The following is a 16,470-nucleotide window of genomic DNA, read 5'->3' as shown; positions in this document are numbered from 1 at the left end:
TAACAATACTGTAAAATTAAATACCAACGCTAAAGCGACATTTAATCAAAAAGCAGAATCCGTGAAATTAACGCAGTCATGGAGAGCACGGCGTCGCAGGCTTACGAACTCTGTTGTATGTCTATATAGGTAAGATAATATTTTATATCGATCGAAAGAAATATCCGATATTCATTTCTTCCGTCCGCCAATAAATCTATGAATAAGTTCTACCACATCACAAGGCTCACATTTTAGTGACCCTTGATCCTAAGCAAGTAATGCCCTGTCATGAATGGCCATAAGGATCACCACCATTCGCCTGCCAACCTCTGAGCTGCCCATGAGAATTCAGACCGGTGAAGAATGTATATTGCCCCGGGCTAACACCATGATCACATTTTAGGTGATGCAAAGTAACAGCCAAACGCGGTATAAAATAAATAGATTGAAGATTCATAAAAAAATGAGTGATACAAACTTATAGGGTTATTATATCATTATCCAAAAATGATCAAACTTATGTTGTCCAATACAACAAGGATTAACTTAATTTATGCCTCGATATATATTGTGTTTCTCTCCCCGTCCAACCTAAGACCAACTATCCCGTTCCAGTTAGCAGATGTTGTCGAGCTTTCCTACATTGAACCATTTTGTTGTTGAGACAGAAACAACTCAAGGCTAGATTTGCAGTGCTGTGCATCGAAATACGGTTGATATTTGTATTTTCTTGAGTGAGAAGTGGGAAAACATGCACGTTGCCCGGTGAACAGTCATATGGTTCCATTCCCATGGTAATCGTTTCTTCTTGACTCAGGAAGAGAACATAAGCATTGATTTCAAAGACGAAAAAACCACAAGCAGAGTCCTTACCATAATTCCGCACTTCCGCGGGCTAGAACCTGAAACCTCTTGCAGTTAGCTAATTGTTGCTGTGTCTTTGGGCATGTCCACTGGCCAGCATCTAACCACTTCTGATACTTCTCTCTTTAGTCTGCAAATCAGGTGAAATATGGACTGTGAGACAATAAATCCCGCTTCGCAATCAGGGAACATGAATGGCATAGCACAAAGCATACCCTCACGCTCGCAATGATGACAAGGTCTGTAATGATCTCCGGTGATATTGGACAGAGAAATTCATTTGAGATCATCAAAGATGGGCATTTCTCTAGATATTTTGGTATGGAGACATCCCAAGGATGTTCTTTTCGTCGATGCCTGCAATCTCCTTGAACTTGTTGAGGAGTTCTATTATGTGCTTGGTGCTTTCTGGTTGGTGGCCATTCCTCTCGTTTATGAGCTTTTTAATGGCCATAGTCTCTGCTATAAAATCCACCAGGCTTTGCAGCTTGAGTTTCTTGGCTAGCGTTTTCAATATAGCTCTATCTGCATTTGCTTCCTCCTAGTTCTGGAGTATCATCGTAAAATCCATGGAGAGTTCCATGTCCTTGTGCATTGATGAGGTCAACCTCAAATCACCAAAGCAGTTGCGGTTTGCATCAGAAGAGAGAACAAGATGGATCATTTCATTTTACCAAATGTTGGCAAATAATGCACGTATATTACGTGTTCCTTGACTTCATCGAAGATGCCAATCTCAGAGTAAGGCATCCCATCCAATGCAAGAGTGAAAGCTCTAGTTTGGTTTTGGTGAATTGATGAAACCCTTAGTGCTAACCTAGTTCATCAAGTGATCATGACATAGGTAGCACACTTCAAGTAGAAGAAGCTAATGAAGATCATAGCATGACAATGGTGATGGCATGGCGATGATCAAGGGCTTAAAATTGAAATGAAGAAAGAGAAAAACAAAAAGCTCAAGGCAAAGGTATAAACCATAGGAGCTATTTTTGGTGATCAAGACACTTAGAGAGTGTGATCACATTTAGGTTTGATAGCCGTACTATTAAGAGGGGTGAAACTCGTATCGGAATGTGGTTATCAAAGTGCCACTAGATGCTCTAACTCATTGCATATGCATTTAGGATCTAGTGGAGTGCTAACACCCTTGATAATATTTATGAAAATATGCTAATACTTGTGCACAAGGTGTGTGCAGGATTGAGATGGGTTTGGGTCCCTCTCTCCCTCCCGCCGAGCTTGCGAGGCGGGATTCGGCGCTTTCTGGGAAATGAAATGCTTATTTTCTATTGCGCCGGATGCAAATTCTTGGTGGTTGGCACATTGGAGCAAGGGTGGAGATGATAGAAGTGAGAACAGAGCTGATGCCAGCATCGGTCCAGTGACCGGACGCTGGATCCAGAGGCACCGGACGCTGACTGCCTGCGTCCGGTCGCGTTGACTGTCGGTACAGTGGCCAGGGTTTACCACCGGACGCTGGCTGTGTCCGGTCGAGGTGGACCGGACGCGTCCGGTCGAGGAAAACCAGGTTTCAACCCTTACTGTACTCGACCGGACGCTGAGGTTCCTGCGTCCGGTCAGTTTTAACCGGACGCGTCCGGTCGAGGTCGGTACCTTACTGGAAACGACCGGACGCTGGGGGTTCAGCGTCCGGTCAGTTGAAGCTGCTGCGTCCGGTCAGCGTCATAGCCGTTGGAATCTGATGAACAACGTTTGAAGGCGATGACATGTGGCGTCCATCGGACGACCGGACGCTGAGGGCCAGCGTCCGGTCAGAGCGCGTTTTGCCCAGTGAAGGGGTATAACGGCTCTATTTGATTAGGGCTCTATTTATAGCCCCATGGCCGGCTCAAGGGAGCACTCTTGCATATTTTCATTGACATAGCAACCTTGTGAGCCTAGCCAAGGGACTCCCACTCATCTACATCATTGATTCATCATCATAGTGAGATTGGGAGTGATCCAAGTGCATTGCTTGAGTGATTACATCTAGAGGCACTTAGTGATCATGTTTCGCTGCGGATTTCGCTTGTTACTCTTGGTGGTTGCCGCCACCTAGACGGCTTGGAGCAGCGAGGATCGTCGAGCGGAGGTGGTGATTGTCTCCGGCTCCGATCGTGGTGATTGTGAGGGGTTCTTGACCTTTCCTCGGCGGAGCGCCAAAAGGTACTCTAGTGGATTGCTCGTGGCTTGTGTGATCCTCATCTTGTGTTGGTTGTGCGGCACCCTATTGAGGGTTTGACGTGTGAAGCCAATTAGCGCGTGAACCTCCAAGTGAGTGAATCGCCACAACGAGGACTAGCTTGCCGGCAAGCAAGTGAACCTCGGTAAAAATCATTGTGTTCATCATTGACTCCGAGGTGATTGGTCATCATTGTTATTCATCTTCGTGATTGATTGGTTCATTCATCTACACGGCGGTATAACTCTCTTGATCACTCTCTTTACTTTACCGCAAACTAGTTGACAAGCTCTTTAGTGTAGCTAGTTGTGAGAGCTTGCATGCTTGGTTGGTGTGGCTCTTTAGTTAGCCTTTGAGAGCACACTAACATAGGGTAGTGTCATTGCTCTTGTGTGAATTGACACTATCTAAACTAGAATTGTGGTAGGTGGCTTGCATTTTGAGTAAGCTAACGCAACACTCGCTTCGCCTCTTAATTGTCTAACCATTTGGTTAAGTGTTGTTGTAGAAATTTTTATTAGGCTATTCACCCCCCCTCTAGCCATTAGGACCTTTCAAAGAGTCGGGATGATTACTTCTTCTCATGCACGGCCTGGACTGCTCGAGCACACTGTAGCTGAATTGAGCCTAAGGAATTTCACTGTGCAGATGCCAACAAGTTTTAAGTATGGAACTCACAATACTTCTTATAGCATTGGTTATGTGATCCGATAATGCATGACTTTTTTTATGATACTTCTTTTCGCAAGTGCTTGGATCTCCAACTTGTTGTCACTGGTCCTTTACAACATTGACATGCAACAATTACCTCCTCATGTACAATCAGTTGTTCAGATAGAACGTTAGTAAAGCCAAATTATATCGAGGACTGAAAATTAATGGAACCTATCACCATGAACAAGCAGTGCAGAGTAACAAAATATGATAAAAGATATCCCCTTAAAATTCATTTAGGCATTACCTTGACAAATATAAACCATAAGGAACCAAACAACTATTACGTTATTTCTTAGTAGGGAAAACTAAAAACAAATGGAGGGAGTGTATAGGTTCTTATTCATGCAGATCATTGTCAATTCAAAAGAAGAAATCATGGCTGACTATAAAACTACAAGCGATGCAACTAAGGACATGTAGGAAACCAATAATTAACTACATGAAGACAAAAGCAAGTGTAGTAGTGCCGAGGCTGAAATTAGACTGCGATGTGGGTTATGATGCGGCTGTGAAAGGTGCAAGTGTAGTAGTGCATCCCGGCTCACCATGACCACAAAACATAGTAGAGGCCAAAATCCTACTGTAATAGCACTAAGTTTAACCGCAGATTAGAGGCCAGCAAACAAAACATAGGAAGCAAAGGAGAAAATCCACCCAGTAAAAAAACATAGAGACGGTATTAAACATTGTTCAGCAGCTATGATATTGAACTATGATCCATTAAGCCATTGATAGATATTGGTCTACTATATTTATTAAAAGTACAATTTCAAATGAAATTAGAACAGATTTCCGTGATGACTGACAATGACAAAGATCTGTCAACAAATTAAAGAGGACGTGCACAATGCACCAATATTTAGAGAATGGACATGCCTCCGTTTTTGACCGACAGCGGATGGTTCTTCGATTGTGCACATATCAGTACGGAGGACTTTTTAATAATGACAAGCATAATACAATTTGTATAAAATCTAAATTGTAGAGAGTAAAATATCGAAAGGCAAAAAGGTTTATTTTGTGTGACACTACAGAATCTCAGTAAGAATAGACATGATTATCAAAAAAATTATTCAACTCAAAGTCGTCATCTCATCCCAAGAATTCTCTCTATCAAGCTTATAAAAAAAAATGTTGTCAGAAACTGCTGCAGCATGTCACTTGAAGGTTCGAGTAAATTAGTAAAATCACGTTTAAGCAGTTCTTTGGGGTTTTAAGCATACTTAGTGATGACAGACCTGATCCTAGAAAATAAATAGCATGTGACACAAACAGTTCATCCATTGCTCTCCATTCACCTATCAGCTTGTAAAGGATTTGATTGCCTATCAGCCTATGTGATCGACCTAAAAGAGGAACAAAAGCACAGACCTTTTATACAAATTGATTAACAAGAACCGAAACGAAACATTACAGTGAGCAGATTGTAGCTTTTCAGCTTGTTCGTTTGTTGGTTTCGGCTAGGGGTTATCAACCACTCACAACAAACCAACACCAGCCGAACTTATCAGCCCAGAAACCAACCAGCGAACAGACGTTTAACTACATATTAGTGGTCAATCTCAAAAACAACAAATTAGCTGGCCTTACCTTGAGGGAAGGCCGATGCCAACCAGGGGACAGGCTTCGTGCTACCGCAGCGAATATCTGGGCGGAAGCTTAGCGATGGTAGTGGCTCCGGCGACTTCATGTGGCCAGAGGGGGCAGGGGCGTAATCCACGTCCCCCTCTGTCGGCGTGGAGAGAGGAAGGGGAACCGTGTGTTTAGCACCTCATCCACGGCACAAGTGCCTTTGAGGGCTCCACTCCACTGTGAGCCCGCAAAGGCCTAGTCTACATCACACCCCGTCCCGATGCACGTGCGGCCTCCTGACTATCGACGCCACCCACCGCGCGGACGTGGCAACATGGGTCACGCCGCCGATCCAGCGCCACCGCCACCGGCCATTGGACACCGCTTCTCCCTCCCTTTGGTGGCCTCCCTGGCCACGGGCCCATGGTGCCAGACCCCAATGACCACCGCAGTCTGTGGCACCGCTGCGGGTCGTCGGATGCTGCCTCTCGGCTAACAGAGGTCTAGTCGGCCGAGAGCCTAGCCCTCACTCTCTCTGTCAGGTCTTGTTTACTTCCTCCCAAAAATTTACACCATATTTTATCGAATGTTTGAACACATACATAAAGTATTAAATATAGATTAAAAATAACTAATTGTATAGATTGTGACTACTTTACGAGATGAATTTTTTAACCCTAGTTAGCCCATATTTTGACAATAAAGTACTACATTATACATGCGCTAATGACGGATTGATTAGGTTTAATAAATTCATCTCGTGGTTTACTGACGGATTATGTAATTTATTTTTTTATTAGGTTAAGTGGTCAACACATTGTACTACAGTATACATGCGCTAATTTGTTTTTTTATTAGTTAGCCCATGATGTGACACTCCAAAATTTTACATCCATGGTAGTGTTTAGTTCCCAAAATTTTGCAAATTTTTTTAAGATTCCCCGTCACATCGAATCTTTGGACGCATGTATGAAGCATTAAATATAAATAAAAAATAAAACTAATTACACAGTTTAGACAAAATTCACGAGACGAAGATTTTAAGCCTAATTAGACTATGATTGGACACTAATTGTCAAATAACAACGAAGGTACTACAGTATTATTTTCAAAAAAAATCGCCAACTAAACGAGGCTCATGAACTAAATAAGGCGGCCTAGTCTATCTGTAATCTAGGTTAAGTGGCCAACTCATTCTAGATTTTTGGTATTTCTTTATTATCAGGGGCCTAAAGCCTTTAGGCCTAGGCCCCAGTTGTGTCCTAGTAACATTTACTAATATTTATAGGGAAAATTGGTCTCATAGCATCGAAAGATCGTTGTCTCCGGAAAATACCATCGAAAATTTGCCGCTCCGTAAAATACCATCGAAAGAGTACAACGTCACCTGGATTTAGCATTCCGTCACGTTTGGAGCAAGCGCCGTCGAGCTTCTCGTCCCTGCCGTCGAGCTGTTGTTGCACCTACGACGACGGCGACCTGCATGGCAGCGACGACGATGGCACGGCCCTCATCTCCATACCAGACGACGCTCTCTCGCCCGTCCTGGCCAGGCTCCCCAGCGCGGCCGACGTGGTACGCGCCGCCGCCACCTGCCGGCGCTGGGCCCGCGTCGTGGCCAAGGACGCCGCCGTGCTCTCAGGCGCCCTGCCTCTGCCGTCGTCCCTGCCCGGCCTCACCCTAGGCTGCTTCTACCAGGGGAGCGGCGGCACCAGGGCGCGCAGCAGGCGGCGACCGGTCTCCTCCGACGCCGCGCAGACGACGTAGCCTTGCTTCGTCCCGACGACCGTTGCGGCGAGGCTGACCGGCCTGCGGTGCCCGTCCTGAACCGCGCTAGCCGATGCCGTGATGGGCGGCGATCGCGGCCGCGAGCTGCTGGAGCACGCCCGGCCCGTCACGGCCCGCAACGGCTGGCTCGTGCTGGAGCTCCAGCAGGAACGGTACGGGGTGACGCTGTGCGTGTGCAACCCCGTGAGGGGGCACATGGCGGCCTTGCTCCCGCCTCTCGCCGGCGCGGACAACCCGGGGGACTACGCTTGCGCGCTCTACACCAGCCAGGACCAAGACCCGCCACGCCATTGTCGGCTTTCTTCCGGCTGGTCATAGTCTACAACCGTCCCAGCTTCACGGCGATGCGGTCCTACTCGTCGGACACCCAGCGCTGGAACACGGAGGTTAGAAGGTCGGGCCCAAAGATGGCGAGCCATGAACCGCGCGAACTTGGCCAGAGCATCGTGATCGGCGGTGTGGCCTATTGGCATCTGAGACACACGGCGTTCGCAGTGCGGCTTGACACCCCGAAGCCTGCCGAGGTACCCATGCCACGGACCGGCTTACGAAACTTACGCCCGGGCTTGGGAGCGCTCGGCTTGGATGCCCATGGCAAGCTTATATTCATCGATGTTGGACATGTTACATATCATCCTGCTCGTTCAGAACACCACCTTGCCGTGAGGACAAGCAAAGTCTTTTGTCCCAGCACCGGCACTGGGGACGAGGATGACGATGATGGTGGCCACGGCAAGTGGGAGTGGACGAACAAAGTCGGAATAACCTCCGATAAGTACACACAGAGAGAGAGAGAGAGAGAGAGAGAGAGAGAGAGGAGAGAGAGAGAGAGAGAGAGAGAGAGAGAGAGAGACAGACTAGCAGCCAGCATAAGGGAAGGAAAGAAGTACCACCTCAGCTGTTGGATGTCGACGATTAGATAATCAGCAAGCTCCCAGTGGCAGGCACAAGGGAATAACCTCCGATAAGTACCCTGTGTGAACTCCCTTGGTGGGCTTATCCTCCTGTCCTTGAAGCAGTAGATGCCCAAGTCACACCATTTCTGGTGGCGGTAGTTGAGGTACACCAAATTGGGAGCAAGTTTTGGAAACTTGTCAGTAGGAAGCATGACAGAATAAGTCTTACCAACGAATGCTGCATATTTGCCAATGCCGTTCAGTGGGATCAGCCGCCTCCCAATAACGTCCACCTCGAAGACCTCCATGCGGGAGCTAACACCATCCCGTGTGGTGAATAATTCTTCCGGCGGGTAGCGATCATGTGCAAGGTCAATGCAGGCCAAGAAGCGTACCATGAGCATCCTCCGGTGGTCTTCTTGGGACCGGACAAGGTAGGAGTAGGAGCCCGTTTGAGAGCTGACCGCCATCTCCCTTGACAGGTATACCATCCGAGGCCCGCGCAGATCCACCCTCATCACATGGCCATTTGATGTTGTGACATAACAGTGCCCTCGGAAGGACAGCAGCGTGTAGAATTTAACCTTGCCTTGGGCGTTGTACAAGGGTTCCCGCTGCTCGCCAAAATGGACAGACACCCAGTACTGATCCCCGGGCTTTGCGCAGATGATGCGATTCAACCTGTGCCTGAGGGCGAGCACGAGGGTCGGGGGGCTCGTCGAGTCGTCGATCGCAGCACCATTGATTGCTGAGGGGTCGGGGGGCTCGTCGAGCCGACGACGCCGAGGACGACGCGGCGCCGTGCTTCGCGCCGCCGGCGCGCGAGCCACGCTCACCGGCGCAGCCCCTTCTACTCCGGCGCCGCGGCTTCCCCGCGCGGCCCGTGAGCCCCGCGCACACCCACCGCTGTGGCCTCTGCTCCTCTGCTCCCGTCCGCCAGCGCGGCCGTTGCTCCCGCTCGCCGGCGCGGCCCCTTCTGCTCCGGCGCCGCGGCTTCCCCGCGTGCTCGCGCCACACGTGGCCCGCGCTCGCGTCCCGCATGGCCCGTGGGCTCCGCGCGCACCCGCCGGCACGGCCGCTGCCGTTCCTGCTCCGGCGTGCGATAAGCTTCTCCTCCTCCACGTGATGCTGCCGGGGTGAGAGAGATCAGGCGGCGACCGGGCTCGTTCGTGGGGCCGCATCGGGGTGAGCCGAGCTCAGGAGGGCCGGGACCCGAGCTCGCCGGAGGTCCTCCATCTACGAGGTGGCGGAGCTGCTGAGGCTCCCGAGGCTGGTCCTCCGCACGCTGCCGATGTCTGCTAGCAGGGAGGGGAAGGAGCGGGGAAGCTGCGGCGCCGACGAGCGGGAGCAGAGGAGCAGAGGCCGCGATGGCGGACGGGAGCGTGCGGCGCGCGCAGGAAGGGCCCACAGACGAGCGGGACCGGGCGACGACACGACGAGATGAGCCGCGCCGGCAACAGTAGCTCGACGGTAGGGACGAGAAGCTCGACGGCGCTTGCTCCAAACGTAACGGAATGCTAAATCCAGGTGACGTTGCACTCTTTCGATGGTATTTTATGGAGCGGCAAAGTTTCGATGGTATTTTCCGGAGACGACGATCTTTCGACTACGAGACTAATTTTCCCATACTTATAGTATTGGCCAACGAAGATAGGCTCAAAAGCAATCAGTGGGCAGGCAGAGCCTCCTGAAGCCGCGAGTCCACGACTCGTCCCGATGCCTCCCGATTCCGCCGCGTCTCCGCCATGCCCGTTTGGCCTCCTGAGTCCCAGGCTCTCGACGTGCGGACGCGGCGACGTGAGTCACGCCGCCAGTTCAGAGCCACTGCCACTGCCACTGGCCCCCGGATCGGACGCCGCTTCTCCCTCTCTTTGGTGGCCTCCCTGGCCACGAGCTCACGATGCTAGGCGCCAAGGACCACCGCGGTCTAGGGCACCACTAGCAGCAACCGGATGCCGCCTCTCAGCTAACCGAGGTCTAGTCGGTCGAGAGCCTAGCCCTCCCTCGCTTTGTCGGTCAGTCTGGAATCTAGGTTAAGTGGTCAACACATTGTCGATTTCTTTTTTTTCTTCGAAAGACACATTGTCGATTTCTGGTATCTCTTTATTCTCTAATACTCTATTCCGTTATAGATATGTAGATCAATAGTCATGTGGGCAGTAGATTGTAGTCTTGTAGAATGTATGCTATCAATTTTTCTGTGTAATATTTTGATTTGATTGATCATTAATCTAAATATTACAAATTGTTAAGAATAACCAAAACTTTAGCATCGTATTTTCTCGTGTTGACGTCACACAACCACGTCTAGTTCAAGAACCATAAACATCTCAGTCTCCAACTCCAGAAATAACTAAACCTCCACCTCCATCTCTACGTCAAGAACAAGAAATAGTTGGAACTAGAGCAATAAACAATTGGAACTAGAGCTAGTACGTGTTGCACAAGAAGAACTAGAAGTAGTATTCCTACCATAGCCAGACTCCTCCACTTGACCGCACTGAAGATGGTACTTTTGAGTAAGATTCCAATCATATGCGAATGCAAAACGAAGGGTGGAGACCTGCTGAAGTGGAAAACGAAGGCTGGAGACTTGCTGAAGTGCAAAACGTTGATCTAAAAGACAGGGTTTCCAAAGTTTTTAAAGTGTGAGGGGGGCACCCCTAGTTCCGCCACTGGTCACCTCTGCATGTGAGTACTAATGTACCAATGGATCTAGCATGACCAAGATACCCTCAGATATATATAGCAAATAAAGGGAAACAGCCAGAACTTTGTAAAAAACTAGCGTCACCAGGACCATAGACCTTGCCAAGGAATCCTCATGATCGCATTTACCGTAACGCTGGAGTAAAACCATTTAGTATTCATCTAAGCCAACACACATGTATTTTATACTTTCAAGATGCTATTTTAACGAAGTAAAATATATCTGACACGATTTCCTCTCTATTTTACCAAACACCAGAGTAAACCACAGTGAGCGGCCATCCTTGACTTTCCAAATAGCCAATTTGCTACACCGTCCAATCAGTTTCAAGTGAAATTTTCAGAACTAGTAGTTGTGAAACTCATCGCATTTTACATACCACTAAACTGTGGCTACAGGAGCAATCGCTGAACAGCCTCCAAACTACGGTGGAAGCCATGGCGCCCCCAAAGTTTGCAGAGGATGAAAAGAACAACTCACCATGCCAGTTCATTTTTTTTGAAACGGCGTTGTGAGATAGCAATAATATCCCGGCTTTCTATGACAGTTCATCAAATTAGACGGTCATAAGCAGTATATCAGCACTCGATCAGATGGTCACGAGCACTATCAGCAACTGGGTGAGACCTCTTGTCGGAGGCCAGCGTGAGAACCGCTGCCATGGCTTTCCCGCTTCGACGCTTCGTCGGGACTCGGGAGGCGGGGGGCCGTCCGTGGGCGCGATGGTTCGCTGGAGTCTGGAGACGGAACGGTTGCGAGTGCGTACCGGTGCTGGATGGGGGATCCGCATCCGCAACGGAATCAACGGCGCGCGTGAAAAGAGGAAGGAGCGGATCGGAGTCCGGTGCAAAGAAGGAAAGGACCCAATAGCGTCTAGAGTTGCGGGGGCTATATATTGCGACCCCCTTCCTTCCCTGTACCAACACAGACCGCAAGATGGCGGTTGCGAGGAACAAGGACGTCGGCAGCTTCATCGGCGAGATCGGCGTCACAAAGGCTGAGCTGGCGAACAAGAAGGCGGCCGGGACAGGCATGGTGAAGGCGGCATCCTGGAGCGACTTCGGGACCTGCGGCACCAAGCCTGCAGCGGGGAACAAGACGGCGCCTGGGAGCGAGCCGGGGCCAAAGGAGGAGCGCAAGGCCGAGCCGGCGGTGGCTATGATCACGAAGGAGACGGTGCCCGACTCCTTCATCGACAGGATCAAGACACGTCCCTCGCCGAAGCTGCCTCCTCTCTCCCAAGAAGAAATCGAACTCTACTCCGAGTTCTTCCCCGAGGAACCCGAGGCCATAGCACTCAACATCACCCGTTGTAATTACTTCGTGGACCTGGAGCAGGACTGCCTGAGGCAGCACGCGCAGAAGGGGTACGCCGAGGTGGGCGTCGACTTCACCAACGGTATCAAGCAGATCTTTATCCTTCCCCAGGAGTAGGTGGGCATCGTGAGGGAAGTGTGTGCATCCTACGAAAGTGAGTGCAGGGTTTCGTTTCGGTGGAGCAAGGTTGTCTAATTGTTATTAAGTCGCCCCTGTTTAATTATTTATCATCTTTAGTACTGTGCCGTCGATCTTTAGTACTGTGTCGTTGTCTTTGTTTATCAGTATGTGAAGATGTTGGCTATCAGCATCTGATGATGTTGGCTACTCGGATATCAGCATGTGATGTTCGTATTGGGTCTGCATTATTGATGATATGATATATTGGGTCTGCCTGTTCCTTTTTTTTTTTTAACATTGCATTCAACTTACACTGCCGATTTTAGTGTAGAAATTCTACAGAGCAAGCACAGCATAAGATGATTTCAGTGCTAGAAATTAGCACAGAAATCCAGTCCATCTGTGAAATGTTTGATAGTCGCGAAATTCTACAGAGCAAACACAGCGTAAGATGGTTTTAGTGCTAGAAATTCTACAGAGCAAGCACAGAAATCCAGTTCATCTATGAAATGTTTGATTCAGGGCAGATCGAGCGCGATGGGACGCATATGCCGACCAGTGAAATGAGATTCCACAGCTACGGATCTATGCCGCCTTCGATCTTTCAGGAATGTTGTAACTTTTTTAAATTGAAACAGAATGATAATGACATTCAAGGATAGATAAAACATGTCCACTGAAATGAGAGATGTATTGTTGAGTGTTGACAACGATTATATAGAAAGGTTCAAACAATCTCTATACATGAATTCTGCTTCCAAAAGACGGGTAGTGGATCGGACCACGTCGCCCGTTAATTCGATAACCGTTGGATCGAACCATCACATGATCTGGTCCGTCCGATGTGGATCGGTGCGGGTCCTCAACCTGTTTCATCATCTACCCGAGCCTTCACGAAGCTTCACGGGCCGACGCTCGTCCCCTCCGCTTCTTCGCATGCTTTGCCGCCTCCGCTCTCCACTCCACCCTCTGCTTGCCGCGCCACCTAAGCGGGCTGGAATTGCGGACACCAGCGAGCCGGCGGCACACTGGCACGATGGCGAGCTGGCGCTGGCGACTGGCCCTCGGTGCGGCAGCCTCCCGGCCACCGCGTGAGGCGCTGGCGTGGCGGGGATATGGCGGCAGGCCCTCGGCGCTCAACCACCGGCGCGACCGGCGCCGCTCAACCCACCGGCTGAGTCCCTTGGCGCGGCAGGCCACCGGCGAGCTGGCGAGGCAGCAGGCTCCACGCTCGCAGCATCTAGGGGCAGGATCGACTCGTGGCGGCGGCTCCCTAGGACCTGCCTACGGCGCTTGTCAGCCGCCGGTAGCGACGTCGAACCAGATTTTGACTTTGAGCTCAAGATGGATGATGGCCACCATGTGTTCGATGGAATGCTGGCAAGAGGAGAGAGAGCCGCGCAGCGCGGGCGGCGAGGCAGCATGCCGCGGATCCGATACAGTGGCGATGTGGGCAGCACAAGGCCTCTCGGATGCGATACGCCCGGCAAGAGATGGCCTATGCAGGTTCATCAGAGTTCCAAAGTTTGTTGTTCTTCATCAGGTTTGAAGCTTATCTCTCATCAAATATCATAAAATTTTGGTTCTGAGCCCTGGGGAGCACCGGAGCAGCACCTTGCTCAACAGAATGTCGTGGCCACCGAGCCTTGTGAAGAGCCGCATTACTTGGAGATGGAGACGCAACGCCGGCTCACAAGCTCCTAGCTTCTGATACCGATTCACCACTTTCGACCTCCTGCGTGCCTAAGCAGCCAGCAAGGACACATTCATACTACAAAGGGAAGAAAGCTTCCACGAGTATGTGAAGAGTAGGAAGCTTAGCTTCGGCCACTTAACCATAGTAAGCAAGCTAAAGAGCTGAGAGAAACAAATATTTTGACATTTGGTTAAGTAAATTGCCAGGTTATGCAGGACGCATCCTTGCCAGGAGTAAGCACATGCTTTGATTGTATTTATCCTCTTTTATCTATAATATAATTAATAAAAAATGTGTTCATAAGAAAAATCTTTTAAAAAACTGCTAAATAAACTAAGTTTAGGGGGGAAAATGGCATCTGCAGCCTATCTGATATTATAACTTTTTACGATGCACAGGCCCGTCTGATGCATCTTCACTTTTCACATGCCTCACTGATGGAGTTGACTGTGCTGTCAAATCAGAGGTAATAGAGTGCGCATATGTGATATACTACACCACATTCAATTTATTTTTAGGAATGTGTATAGAAGCTACATACAGTTATTAGTTATAGACATATACCTATTCTATTTGTAACTGTTGTGGTGAGTAGATGGCATGTACAGCAATGTTGTACCTTGCCCTGTAGTAGGCGTAGAATTTGGAATACATGGTCTTCACCGTGGCCCATATGGCAAGCTCATCTTGTACTAACTTTATTCTCATATATATATGTAAAGGTAAGGCCAGCAGCAAAATATCCTAGAAGCAATACACTACTTGTATCCCTGTGTGTTCTAGAGCTCACCTTGAGCAATTCTAACATGAATTTGAACCCTATGAAGCTTATAACGTAACCTGGTCTTTTCTTTCTAATAGGTATATCAACATTTAAAATATGTGGTTGATTTTAGAGAATTAGAGATCAGTCATTGTATACTGGGCTAGTAATCTATGTGGGTCATCCTAGACTGGCCAACTCAACGGTGGGCACGGATAGTTTGTAGAAAACAGAGTTAGTTTCATTCACAACTATTATGATTGTGTAGACCCCAGATAGCATCTGATTCAAATTGACTGTAATGGGAATCAACTGATTTTATCTAGACGTCGCAAGTATTTGATGATTGCATAGAGAATATATTTACTTATTATCTGTAACTGCTAGAGCATGCAATATTTCTTTCCTGGAATTAACGTAAGTGAGAGGAACATGTGTGTTGTGCCATTACAAAATAAGATTTCCCACTAGCACTACCTTACCCTAAACAAGCTTTCACGTCTTTCAAAATTGGACCAGAATTCTTACTAGTAGAGAACAGACCTTTGATCCTCGGCCAAAATGGGCTCTAGTCCCGGAATTTTTTGCGCCCGGGACTAGAGATACCTTTAGTCCCGGTTGGTGGCTCCAACCGGGACTAAAGGTCCCTACCCAACGGCTACTGCGCCAGACAGAGGTGGCAGGGACCTTTAGTCCCGGTTGGAGCCACCAACCGGGACTAAAGGTATACTTTTACTCCCGGTTGGTGGCTCCAACCGGGAGTAAAGGTCTACTCCCGGGCCGTGGCTACGCCCGGGGTTGGAAAGTTACCTTTAGTCCCGGTTGGATCCATCAACCGGGACTAAATGTTCTCCCTTTATAAATCGGCTATCTCCTCCTTCCTCCCCGAGCCCGAGCTCAGCACATTTTGAAGCTCACTGCAGTAGTGTTCTTGCTTCCTCCCTCCCTCCATTGTTCCTCCATCCATTCTTCGATTCCTCCATCGATTTCTTCGATTCCTCCGTCGATTCTTCAGTTGTAAAGGTTACCAATCTCATACTCTCATTTTTCACCATTTTCTTATGCCATTTTGTTCACTATATATATTTATGGTTCTTTATTGTTGTTTTTTTCATTTGTAAGCAATTTGAGCTCAAAATCACTTCAAGCTTGCAAATTTACATGAAAGAAGGTTAAAGTATATATAAATATAAACTTAGAAAATAGTTAGAAAATTATAGCAAATCCGTACTAGTTGAACTTGCGGACCGTGTTCAGCTCGGCGAGCATGTTCTCTGCCGAGCGGTAACGGACATCAAGGAGGAGCTTTGATTCTACGAGGGAGAGCGACAACGGTCGTGGAAGACCGTGTTCCCTTCCTCATAGAATCGGAGCTCTTCCTTGACCAAGTACGGTGCCGTCCGGTGGAGAAATGCTCGCCGAGATGATCACGTAAGAAAGGTCAAATAGTACGAATGGTTATTTATTCACATGTCCCGATATCGTCGTAGTAGTCTGTCAATCACCGTACCTAAACGTAGTATATATAAATAAAAACTTAGAAAATAGTTAGAAAATTATAGAAAATCCGTACTAGTTGAACTAGCGGACCGTGTTCATTTCGGCGAGCATGTTCTCTGCCGAGCGGTAACGGACGTCAAGGAGGAGCTTTGATTCTACGAGGGAGAGCGGCAACGGTCGTGGAAGACCGTGTTCCCTTCCTCGTAGAATTGGAGCTCTTCCGTGGCCAAGTACGGTGCCGTCCGGTGGAGAAATGCTTGCCGAGATGATCACGTAAGCAAGGTCAACTAGTACGGATGGTTATTTATTCACACGTCCCGATATCGTCGTAGTAGTCTGTTATGTGTGTACACTCCCATTCTT

The 16,470-nt window shown here is 48.6% G+C and overlaps 1 pseudogene; it reads left to right on the top strand.

Moving 5' to 3' along the window:
- The first annotated feature begins 5,740 nt into the window (after positions 1–5,740).
- On the top strand, positions 5,741–8,028 carry LOC136524517 (uncharacterized; annotated as a pseudogene).
- The last annotated feature ends 8,442 nt before the right edge of the window (positions 8,029–16,470 follow it).

This window comes from Miscanthus floridulus, chromosome 18, assembly GCF_019320115.1.
Source record: "Miscanthus floridulus cultivar M001 chromosome 18, ASM1932011v1, whole genome shotgun sequence".
Taxonomy (NCBI): Eukaryota; Viridiplantae; Streptophyta; class Magnoliopsida; order Poales; family Poaceae; genus Miscanthus; species Miscanthus floridulus.
This window is presented reverse-complemented; position numbering and strand designations above follow the sequence as displayed.